General features: G+C 36.6%; 1 protein-coding gene and 1 long non-coding RNA gene across 2 annotated transcripts in view; one reads left to right on the forward strand and one right to left on the reverse strand.

The window, feature by feature from the left end:
* Positions 1–12,995, forward strand: part of NAALADL2 (N-acetylated alpha-linked acidic dipeptidase like 2) — a 959,155-nt gene that overhangs the window by 673,697 nt on the left and 272,463 nt on the right. The gene's annotated exons all lie outside the window — the stretch shown is intronic.
* LOC131380969 (uncharacterized) lies at positions 3,839–8,582 on the reverse strand. Its single transcript, XR_009209330.1, has 3 exons — positions 8,506–8,582; positions 7,052–7,119; positions 3,839–4,319 (listed from the first exon to the last, which is right to left on the reverse strand). It is a non-coding gene; the product is annotated as an uncharacterized LOC131380969 (long non-coding RNA).

A 12,995-nucleotide genomic window follows, 5' to 3' on the forward strand; every position in this document is an offset into this window, starting at 1 on the left:
GTTTTTATAATTCAAATTAGTCTTTTGTCCATTCGACCTAGAAGTTCTCTGCTTATATATATTAAGTAGGAATGCAGTAGGCTTCCTATCAATTTTACTTTTAGGAACACCGTGATTAATTAGCCAATGCCAGAGCTCTACACAAGTCAGACTATACTGATTGCTGATTTCTCTCTTCTGTCCATTACGGTGGGTACACCCACCTTGCCTTTTACAGATGAGTGTCACCACCTGGCTCCTGCCACCTTGGGATCCAATTATTCCCACTGTATTTAAATTTTGTAGCTGAGTGACTGTGGATCCCACTGTTAGATCTGACAGACAGAGAAGAGCAATTACAGGGCTCTTCAAAGATGCAGGTGGTGCTCTCACAAAACTGTTTCACAAGGCATTGGTCAAGGGTATATCTTCTGGACCCTCCCAGCTGGGATGAGTAGGTCTAAAGTGACTAATCCACTCCATCATCCCAATCTCCCTAAGCCTTTGGATCCCTTCCTCTTCATTAAACCAAAGAGAGGTCAGGCATTTCCAGCTCGCTTACAGTGAGCCATTTTTAAACTGTATTTCAGCTAACCAAGCAAATAAACTATTAGAACCTTTTTTAACTCCCTGAGCTGCAACATTAAATGAAGAGTCCCTACTTAGTGGGCCCAAATCAATAAATTCAGCCTGATCCAACTCTATGTTCCTTCCACCATTATCCCATTCCCTTAATATACATTCCCATGCCTGTTCTCCCAATTTCTGGTTACTTAAGTTAGAAAACTCAAGCAGTTATTTTCGAGTATAGCACACCTCCTCATGAGTCACACTCTCACCCTCGCCTCTAGGGGCCCACTGGGACTTTAGTCTAGTTATAGGTCTAGAAGCAAACAGGGGTGTTGGGGGTGGCTCCTGAGGAGAATCAACATTATCTTGCCTGGCAACTGCCTCAGGAGAGGCCATCACTGTTGCCTCAGGCAGTGCAGAGTTTGATCTCCTCAGAAAGGCTGATGGCAGCATGGGTCGGGGAGGGGATGTTGCCACTACTGGGGATGGGGAAGCTGTTGATTCTTGCAAAAAATGCTCATCAGAGTTTACAAATTCAGTGTCCCCAGCTTCATCAGGGTCCTCCCACACGTCCCCATTCCAAGTTGCAGGGCCCCAGGTCCCATTCTTTCTCAGTCAATGCCCTCACTTTAACAGTAGACATCTGGTGAGGCTGTGCATGCACCTTTCGTTGCAGGTCAGCTACCTGCTTGATAAGAGCTTGTGTCTGTTTTCCACAATTTCAGCTTTTTCTCTACAGGAGGTAAGACTCTCACTCAGGCCAGTCTTAGCAGATTTGAGGCTGAGTATCTGCTTCTGAAGTTAGAATTCCTGAGTTTATAATTTTCTTTCATCACTTTGTCCACTGAACTTAGGAGCAACAAACCAGCTTCACTGTGTTCTTTGGTTCTCCACGTATGGTCAAAGCTATTGTGTATAGAGTCACTAAACTCCTTGCCTCTCACAAGCAGAGAATCAGGAGTGTCAGATGCATTTATTTATTTATTATAAATTATTTGTTTATTATAAATAAATTATTTACTATGCCAAGGATTATCAGTGTTCTCCATACTATTAGAAGTAGAGTCCTCAGCATTTTGGGGTCTGATCATATTAAGCAGCCAACCAAAACCAACAGAGTAACTCCATCCTTAATATTCTGTTCCTCTAGAACCACTCCTGCTACCAAAATCTGTCTTAGTCAGCGTTCTCTAGAGGGACAGAACTAATAGGATAGAATAGAATAGATAAATGGACAGGGAGATAGATAGATTTTATTAAGTATTAACTGACACTATCACAAGGTCCCACAATAGGCTGTCTGCAAGCTGAGGAGCAAGGAAAGCCCTTCCTAACTTGGAGTCTGATGTTCAAAGGCAGGAAGCATCTAGCATTGGAGACATTAGATGGTGCCCACCCAGATTAAGGGGGAGTTTGCCTTTCCCAGCCCATGGACTCAAATATTAATCTTCTTTGGCAACACCCTCACAGACACACCCAGGATAAATACTTTGCAATCCTTCAATCTAATCAAGTTGACACTCAGTATTAACCATCACATTTGGAAAGGAGAGTGTTGAGACCCTGTAGAACATACAAAAGAAAGAGTGGTCCAGACATGAGACTTCAGAAATAAGTAAGACTGGAAGTTGCAAACTTTGTGAGATTGTACCAGAAAGGAGAGGAGAGGGAGAAGCATAAAGGGTAAAAGGTACTGGCTAGAAGGAGGCTCTAGAAACCCAACTGGGGGGAGGTTCTAGTAAGGCTTTCTCCTTTGGAATCATATTTCTCCCACACTCTCCATCTGGTAATCATTAATTGGAAAAGATAGTTTATCTTAAAATATGATTGTGTCGAGCTGAAGTTTCTATAATTTGTAATATGAAAACATCAGTTTTTTTCTTTTCCAAATATCAAATTATATTTTATTACTATGTATGAATTGCTCAAAGAATTATACTCACCCATGTACTTTGAGAAATTCTGATTTTCAAAAGAAATGCCTCCTTGAATAAGAACTATTGATCTAGTCTCACTTCCTCTTTTTAGTAATAAGAAAACTGAGGTTCTGAAATTTAGTTGCTTTTTTAAGAGCCTGGATCACATAAGTAGAATCTCAAGTGGAAAATACAGGAGAAGTAAAAACAAAACAATCCAGAAAGTCAAGGTATTTATTTGGGATATTTTACCCAAATTTTTAGAATTTCTGCATAAGAGACTCACTATCAAATGGGGCAAAGTTCTACTTAATTTGATGGTGAGATGCCTGATATGAGGACATTCAAGAAGATGACTTAAAAAATGTCTATTTCATATATCAAGGTTAAGATCTTCATAAAGTAAAAGGTTATTTTTAGGGTTGATTGTATTGATTTTCTATTTTTCAGAACTCCTTTAGTTTTGTCTCCATCATGAAGGCATAGCCAGAAATTCTTATTATGAGAAAGCAACTCTATTTTCTATAAACTATTTTCCTTTCACTGTGTGTGTTTTTAAATCCCTTGTCCATTTTCTTTTCCAGTGTTTTGTTTTTAAAATTTCTTCTCCAAGATTTGTATTGCTGCCTTTCCTTGCTTGTAGTAAAGACAACATCTGGGTATTTTCAATCAAATATGGTTTTCTGAGACACATTTGAACATTTTAAGAAGTAAGCAGGCTGGGCATGGTGACTCATGCCTGTAATCCCAGCACTTTGGGAAGCCAAGGCGGGTGGATCCCAAGGTCAGGAGTTCGAGACCAGCCTGACCAACATGGTGAAACCCTGTTTCTACTAAAAATACAAAAATTAGCCTGGTTTGGTGGCACGTACCTGTAATCCCAGCTACTCAGGAGGCTGGGGCAGGAGAATCGCTTGAACCTGGGAGGTGGAGGTTGCAGTCAGCAGAGATTGCGCCACTGCATTCCAGCCTGGGTGACAGAGTGAGACTCCGCCTCCCCCACTCACACACACAAAAAAGAAGTAAGCAAAATTAGCACTGTAGAAACATCAAATCTGTAGTCCTTTTTATTGCATATATATGTATACACACGTATAAAATAATTGTCAATGGAATTAATAAATTCACATGCATTATTTACTTAGCATAGAATTTAGAATTGAGTGAAATGGAAAAAAGAAATGCCAGATAAAAGTTATATCTGTAAATTACACTTTTATAATATAGTAATAGAAAATTAAACACTGATTTCTTCTGCTCAAACCCTTAAATTTATATCTCATATAAGAAAATTTCTAAAATTGAAATTTCAAGACATCCTTAAAAGCAATTCAAACAAACTACTTATTTTTTGCTATATAGAAAGATATATGTGAACTCTAAAATGTTTAATTTTTAAGTGATTCTGAAACATTTCAAATACAAGTGAAACTTATAGGAAAAATGACATTTAAGTAGGTTTTGTCTGAGCCAAAGGATGCTGGTGACGTAAAATAAAAAGGGGCACACAATCAGTCCTAAATATGTCCTGTCTGGATGACTTTATACCCATGGCTTCAGTTCCCACCTTTATGCCAACGATCCTCACCCTCTTTCACTTGCATTTATATTGCCAGCTTTTTTTTCCTTCCAGTTAACAGAAAACACAATTCAACTGGGTATTTAAATGATAAAGGAGGCCTATTAACTCAGTAGTTAAGACTATGCTCATGGTAAAAGAATGATCTTTCTCCATTTCTTTAGGATTATTGGTTCTATGATTGGTTTTCTTAGAGTCAGGTTTCTTCCCAAACTGGTTTATCTCAGAGTCACACAAAAGTTGCAGTAGTTCTTGCCTTTCTCTCTTTGTTCACACTGTTAAACAAACAAACAAACAAACAAAAACATATTCTTTAAGGGCTTCATCCATACAAGGAGACCTACTTACTCAGAAGTCCTCAGTGTCAAAATCTCTACTGACCAAGGGAACGTTTTGTACTATTTGGCTTCAACCTGCTTCCCTAAACCAATCACTGTGGTGCATTATTAGAGCAATCAGATCCATACTTAGAACGACTGAGTGGTTAATTCTACTTAGTCATAACAGCTGCTATGTAATATAGAAATAACAAATTGGATGTTGGGGAGATAACAATGTCCACTATTCTATATTTTCTCCTAATATGTTTTCTATCTTAGGTTACAAAAGCAGAGACCTTGAATGAGCATAAGTGAAAACGTTTGTTGGATAAAAAGGACATACAGCAATATTGAGGAATGTATTTTTGGAAAGATAGGCTAACATCCCAGAACTTGAAAATTATCAACCATGTCTCAGTTCTTTGTATTGCTTCATGTTCTGTCCTTTCAGCTTAACTCTGCATTTCTGTTTTACTCTCCTGCTACTCTCCAGGACAGTTGTCTTGCTCGGTTTATTTAACAGTATATTGTCAAGAAAAAAAGATATAAGGCCCTAGTTTACATGGCCTAACACCTACCATACCCACAGCAATGCTTAGTCACACTTTCTGTCCTAATCTCAAATTTCTAGTGACTTGTCAATCCAGTTCTACTGAGTGTCCATCCATTTGTTGTTGTGGGGGAGAATGGAATGTCACCTGATTTATAGCATTTCCTCATCAAGGGTGAGAAAAGGATAATAGCAGGAGGGAAATGACATATTTGTGTACTATAGGAACATATACTTTAAATGTTGGGAAATTGAACCACCTGTTTCTCAAGTTGGAAACCTGATAATAAATTTTTTGTGTTTCTCACTCTTTAAAGTCTCACCTCTTCCTGAGGTAGCATGATATAATAACTACCTGTAAATGGGTGAGATCTCAAGCAATATAAGTGCTTTGTATATAGTATCTCATTTCATTATCTCAACAAATATGTGAAATGCACTATGTCCATTTTTTAGGAGCCAAATTGAGGCGCAATGCAGTTTAATACCATTGACAGATGGCAAGTCTGATATTGTATCCCAGATCGATCTGATAACAAAACCCCAACTTTTTGCACTGTTCACAACCATCTGCACATGGGCTTTCAAACCAGGCAGATTTTAGATTGAATTCTGGTTCTGCCACTTCATTTTCTATAAAAATCAGAGGACAGCAGAGTGCCCTTGAATCGTGCTTAAAATAAATTCAAAAGTAAATAGCTGTGTATTTGGCAAATAGAAGGTTATCAATAAATACTACTCTCTGTCCCATCTAATCAATGGAATAATATTTTTGGGAAAAATATGTTGTAATTGAAAGGGCTGTTAAACATCGGTTTAAATTTGGTAGTTGCCATTTAGTAGCTTTCTGATCATAAGCAGGTTACCTAACACATGACCCCCAATTTTCTCATCTCTAAAAGCAAAGCAATACTAATTTTGCCTACAATGGTTGTGATTGAATTGGATAATATAAGGAAAGTCTTTTTTGCTAGCCTAATTTTATAATGTATTTAATGTACATGATAGTAACAATTTATCATGTATTTACTAAATGGAAATACATGATATTTAATTGATTAGACTTGAAATTAAATATTAAATTAATAGACTTGAAAGATGGACATTTTTAAAAGGTATATACCAAAGGGCCTTTGTATTGCTAATTTAAAAAAATAAACATTTTATTTTGTTAAAATAAGAATGTATTATGTTTAGTTTTAGCAGAGACGGGGTTTCACCGTGTTAGCCAGGATGGTTGCGATCTTCTGACCTCGTGATCCGCCCGTCTCTTCCTTTCAAAGTGCTGGGATTACAGGCGTGAGCTGCAAACCCCGTCTCTACTAAAAATACAAAAAAATTAGCCGGGCGTGGTGGCAGGCGCCTGTAGTCCCATCTACTCAGGAGGCTGAGGCAGGAGACTGGCGTGAACCCGGGAGGCGGAGCTTGCAATGAGCTGAGATCGTGCCACTGCACTCCAGCCTGAGCGACAGAAAGAGACTCCGTCTCAAAAAAATAAATAAACTAAATAAGAATGTATTATGTTTATTGAGCTACTCCGACAATCCAGACACTGGGTTAGGTATTAATAATTTGTGTTTGTATCTGTAAAATCTCACAAAAATAGGCACTATTGTTATCCTTTTAGAGAAGAAGAAACTGAGGCTCAGAGAAACTATATTACTTGTTCAAGGATATAAAGGTTGTTGGCAAAGTAAGACCAGATTTGCCTGATTCTAAATTCATGTGCCTTTTTTGAATACTGCCGCTTCTCAAAATATATTCTATGTACAAAAATGAATTGGTAACACTTTTAGCCATATAGAAAAGATAACCTATGACTTTGACAATTTATTGTGTCACTGTAGCTTGTACTGTAAAATCAGAGATTTTGTTTTCTTTTGTGTGTGAGGGAAGAGCAGAGATTGATTTTAGAAAGTGTATATTTTCATGTGTGCTCACAAAAAGTGTAGGACAATTAGATAATGAACTAAAGGTTTATGTTGACTTTTACAGTTATGGTTTAGTTTTCTCTTATACAAAGGACAACATTAATTAACAAATATAAAATGAGAGCAACTTTCAAAGTACCATATAATTACATCAAAAAGTTGACTTAGAACTAATTTAAGATACAGAATCAGTGAAAGTAACATACCTTAGAGAACTCTCTGCTGCCAGCTTCCCAAACTGAAAATTCACATGTTATGAGTAGAATATCACTGCCTGATATTGTCATATGTGTTGAAAGAAGACACAGCATAAATGATGAGGTTAGCAAAGATCATCAAAGTTTAACAAGTTTGCTTTGTATTTACTGATGTCTAAATAAATTTGTAGAAATATGCCTAGCATGTACAGAATTGGGAAGAAAATGCTAGTGGTAAAGTTAAATACTTGAAATCTGAAATTTTAGACTTCTATTTGGTAGGTTTCATATGATAACTTGATGCCTTTTGTATATTTAATTGTATAAAAAAATTTTAACAAATTGAAACTGGCAAGGACGATGTGTCTGAAACCTTAAGACACAAATTGTGATTTTCAGATACCTACATTTTGGTGAAGTTTTATAAAGTTTGATTAGATGTTATTGTTGCCATTTGGTTTAATTAAATTATATTGGGAAGTGAAACAGACTAAGTAATATCAGTGACAGTAGTCCAGAGGAATTTCTGAAAAGGTAATATCGTGTTAACTTGTATAGAGAGAATGTCCAAATTTGATATTCATTTATTATATTAATTTCATATGATAGGTATGTTGATAAAATTCTGACATTAGAATATTTGACTTTAATGTATACCTTTTAATGTTAATATAATATTACACCAATTATTTTAAGAAAACCTAAAACAGGGTGTAAAATATTAACATTTTTTCCTTCTTAAGTAAAGTACACATTTTAGAAAGTTAAAAATAAGTATATTTCAGCTATAAGGCAGGGAAGGCTCTAGATTACCAATCCCAAGGGAAATTAAGAAATATAATGGTGTCTACATCACACACAAAAATATGAGCCCCATAGAATAGGTCCTGGCTTTGTTCAAACTTTCTTACCAAACAAACATTAGCTGAAGTTTTGTATCCTAGTATTGAAATATATAGATATAGGAATAGATAGATAGAGATATAAATGACTTTTTCTTTCCCTTTTTCTCCATTCATATTTTTAATATAATTTCTCAGTAAGAAATTTTAATTTGAGAAATCCAAGAAGGTACAGCCTATGTAAATTTTTAACTTTTAAACTCTGAAATATCCTATATCTGAAAAGCTCCTCATTTAGTTAATAAGTATTTATTGAGCACTTCTTACACAAAAGATGCTAGCTACCAGGGCTAATGTGGTAAATAAAGCCATCCAGCTTACCTCTTTCCATTCAGGGAGACAAACAATAAACCACGTTTCACAGCTCAAGGACAGATTTACTAGAATTATATAGAATCACAATACAAAAAGACAAGAGCAGGCAGAAAAATTCGTGGTTCGTATTTTTCTACAAAGGGTAACAGTTTTCTAATTGGATTAGGTAAACGAAATAATTGTCTTCACTCTTAGGAGACAAAATAAACACAGCATTTGAAGGCCAATGAAAAAAATTAGACCTACCTGACTGTTGCAGTTGGAAAGATCCCTAAGTGAGAACCTCAAGGGACCTCAGGAACATGTTCTGTTCTGAGTCTTTGAGTCACAGCAGTTAGAATGTCTTGATAGAATCTTGATGGAACCACTAGCATTACCAACTGGTAATTCCCCAAAATACCACCAAAAAATACTTTTGATCAAGCAAAGCTAAATTGGTTAGATTTCTACAGTAAAGTTAAATACCACCTTGACAAAATCATTTTTTATTATTAAATATAATCTGTTTATACCTGTAAAAATCTATTTTTATTGACAGTTATGCATTGATCTCCTAGTAATTGAACCCATTAAATATAGGGGCTAAGAAAACTGGTATTGTACAACATTGTGTAAACAAATATAAGTAAATAATTATAATTTAATGATTTTTTATTTTATTTTATTTAAATTTTTTTTTTAGGTTCAGAGGTACAGGTGCAGGTTTATTATTTAGGTAAGCTCATGACTTGGAGGTCTGGTGTACAGATTATTTTGTCACCCAAGTACTAAGCATAGTACCACAGTTGTTGTCGTTGTTTTTCTGAACCTCTCTCTCTTCCCACTGTCTTCCCCCTTGACCCCTTGACAGAATCATAATAGGGCTTTAAAATGCTAAATTGGGGCAGGTTGTTCATAGTGTTAGGACACTGGCTGAGCAATTTTGAGATGGGTCTTGTAAAGTGAGAAACTGGTTGGCATTGAGAACAATTTTATGGCATAATTCCTTTGAACTGTAGGGCATAGCGAGGTGAGGGCCTTGAAGTGAAACTTGATAACTATTTGTTTATGATTTACTCATATCTTCCATGCGCAGGTATTGCCTTGAGTAAACAGTGAAGTTAATTTGCTTGCTATCAAGCAAAAGAAAAAAGTACACTTCATAAAATTACTAGAATTACTGTAGAAATTTAATTTAGCACAGTGACAAGAAAGTAAGTTTGAGCCCAGAATTATTTAACACATGGATAGGAAAATATACGTGTTCCCGTAATTTTTGACACAGAAATAGGGAATTAGTTTGACTTCAGATTTCAGATGAAACAAACAGATGATGTAATGTCAGTTGATAATAAGTGCTGTGAAGAAAAACAAAGTAGGCCAGGAGGACAGAGAGTAAGAAGTATTAATTAAACAGTGTCATCAAGAAAGATCTTTTTAGGGAAGTGAATTTTGAGCAGAGATTTGAATGAGGTGATCCTTATGGATATGTCTGAGGGAAGAGAAAATGAAGTGCCAAGGCCTGAAGTGGCGGTATGTTAGAGGGCGATCAAAGAGGCCAGTAAGCCAGGGGCAGAGCAGCTAATGCCTACACTGGGAGATGATGAGGTCAGAGAGCACAGGGGACAGATCTTGTAGGACCTTGGAGGCCATGGCAGAGCCTTTGGATTTTATTCCAAGTACCATGAGAAGTCATTGTAGGGTTTTTAACTGGTGATTGATGTAGTTTATTTTTTTGTTTTTAAAGGTAATTCGTGGCTGAGTGAGGCTATGAAGCTCTGGGAGGAGGTATCTGACAGGAGGAAGGCCAGATAGAAGGCCATTGCAATAGTAATGATGGTTGGTTGGACTCAGGTGGCACTTCTGGGCTGGTGAGTTGCAGTTTGAGAGTAGAGTTGACAGGCTTTGTTGATAAATGTGATCCAAAATACTAGTGAAAGAGAAGCATACAGGTTTCTGGACTGAGAAACAGGATGAGTGAATAGTAGTACCATTTACTAAATAGGAGTGACTACTGAAGGACTAAACACTCGCCTTCAGTCATTTTACTTCGATAATATTAAAGAGCCAAAGATTTCTTTAAAAAGAAAATTTACTTCAAAGTTTATTACAAATGCAGTAGGTCAGGAATTGGATCAGGTAGGTCAGGAAACAAACCAAGAGATAGATAAGATGATTTAGTGTAAAGGCCATGAAGAAAATAAGAGTGAATAATGAAATAGAAAATCACTAGCTACAATACTTTCAGATGAAGACCTCAAGCAGAAATAAAGCTTGTGCCAATGAGGGGAAAATGCTCCAGACCAACCTGACCAATCAGGCAAGGCCTTGAGATATCTTTTGAATCCTTCAATCCCTTCACTCTCAATCCCTTCACTCTCAGTCAACTTGTGAAAACAAATTCTAATAGCCAAATCTGTTTTTAACTGATTTTACTTCTTCCTACTCTCCAAACAGTACAGTGTACAAATGTTCCTCAATTTATGATGGAGTTATGTCCTAATAAACCCATCAAAAGTTGAAAATATAAGTCAAAAATGCATCTAATACACCTAATCTTTCAAACATCATAGCTTAACCTAGCCTATCTTAAAGGTGCTCAAAACACATTAGCCTCCAATTAGGCAAAAGCATCTAACACAAAGCCGATTTTATAATAAAATGTTGAATATCTCATGTAATTTATTGAATACTGAGCTGAAAATTAAAAACAAAATATCTATATGGTTACTCAAAGTACAGTTTCTACTGAATTCATATCACTTTCACGCCATCATAAAGTTGAAAAATTGTAAGGTGAACTCTCTTAAGTCCAGAACAGTCTGTGCAATGGAGGCCAAGATACACTTGTTTCCTTTTTTTTTTCCCCTCAATTACCCTAAGGCCAATATTTGTGTGCAGCTGTTTGTTGATCTTTGCTTGTTTGTTTGTTTGTTTTTTGAGACAGAGTCTTGTTCTGTCACCGAGGCTAGAGTGCAGTGGCATGATCTCAGCTCACTGCAACCTTTGCCTCCCAGGTTCAAGTGATTCTCCTGCCTCAACCTCTCAAATATCTGGGATTACACGCCCAGCTAATTTTTGTACTTTTAGAAGAGATGGGGTTTCACCATTTGGCCAGGCTGGTCTCAAACTTAGCTTCAAGTGATCTACCCGCCTCAGCCTCCGAAATTGCTAATTGTAGGTGTGAGCCACTGCACATGGCCTATGTGCAGCTTTTAATCTTCTCTTGAAAGAAAGCCATTGTCAACAATCTCTAATGCCCAGAGAATTTTTTAGAACAATAGAAGAGAGAAGAAGATCTTTTATATGAAGTGACTGTTAGTGTAATGGCTTTGAATTAAAATCCATCAAACACCATGAAAAATTTACAAGTGATCTCTTGCATAAAAGCACTTTTATGATTAATATTTTAATGTTTTAATGAACTAAGGAGAAGTTTCTAGACACAGGACGATAACTTGGTATACTTTGTGGAAAATGAGCACATAATGAGAAGTTTCTAGACAGGAAGATAACTTGGTATGTTTTGTGGAAAATGAGCACATAATGAGAAGTTTCTGGACACAGGAAGATAACTTGGTATATTTTGTGGAAAATGAGCACATAATGAAAAGGAGAATTTCAACTATATTTCCAGATGTGTGTTGTAACACTTCTAAAGAAAACCCCCAAATTTTCATATGTATCTGTTTCTTGGCATTTGTGGGAAATTGGTTCCAGGTATGCCCAAATATGTGCATATTCAAGTCCTGCAGTTGGCCCTGTGGAACCCACATGTAGGAAAAGACAGCCCTCCATTGTCCTTGGGTTTCACATCTTGTGAGTGAATGATGTATTTTCCTTTTTTAGTAGAGATGGGGTTTCGCCATGTTGGCCAGGCCGGTCTCAAACTCCTTAACTCAAGTGATCCACCCACCTCGGCCTCCAAAAGTGCTGGGATTACAGGTGTGAGCCACTGCACCCGGGCCTTGTATTTTCAATTTGACTTTGATTGCAGAGGCAGAATCCATGGACATGTGGAGCCAACTGTAATTATTGAAAAAAATCTGATGTAAGTGGACCTACAGCTTAAATTCATGTTGTTCTGGAGTCAACTGTATGTTAATTCTGAAACATTTTGATATGCCAATTCAATTCAATTGTGACCTTGAAGTACCTTCAAATGCCTTATTCTTTAGGTGAACTGGAAAATGAATAAACAGGAGGCAAATGGGTAATAGACTGGATAGAGGTAAATTCCTATTAAAATTTTTGATAGCCCCTTACTCTCATTAGGATTCATTGTCCTGGCATCATTTAAAGCCTTATGTGATGTTGCTTCAACCTATCATTTCACCTCTACAACCAGAGAATTTCTTACATGAATCCAATTTTATCCAGTTTCTCTGACATATTTAATTTCTAAAGAGAAGCAACTCACTGTTTCACATAAATTCTTATCCACCTAATACCCTGTTTTTTCCATTGCCCTTCCGTTTCTCTCCCTACTGCCTATTGATGTAGGTTGAAGCTCCTCCCATATCTTGCAAGGCATATCTCAACATTATTGACAGAAGACTAACCAAGATACCACAGAATGTCTTGTAGGTCAGTAAAATTAAGTGTTTTAGACCTGCTGCAGTAAAAAATGAACACCATATTGATATTATTAGTAATTAGGAATTAAGAAGTGGCAGTCAGGGGAGGATATTTATAGAGTTTAGGGGTGTTGAAGACAAATGTACCAGGTGTATTAGTCCATTTTCATACTGCTATGA

Source organism: Hylobates moloch, unplaced genomic scaffold (genome assembly GCF_009828535.3).
Source record: "Hylobates moloch isolate HMO894 unplaced genomic scaffold, HMol_V3 SCAFFOLD_13, whole genome shotgun sequence".
Lineage (NCBI taxonomy): Eukaryota > Metazoa > Chordata > Mammalia > Primates > Hylobatidae > Hylobates > Hylobates moloch.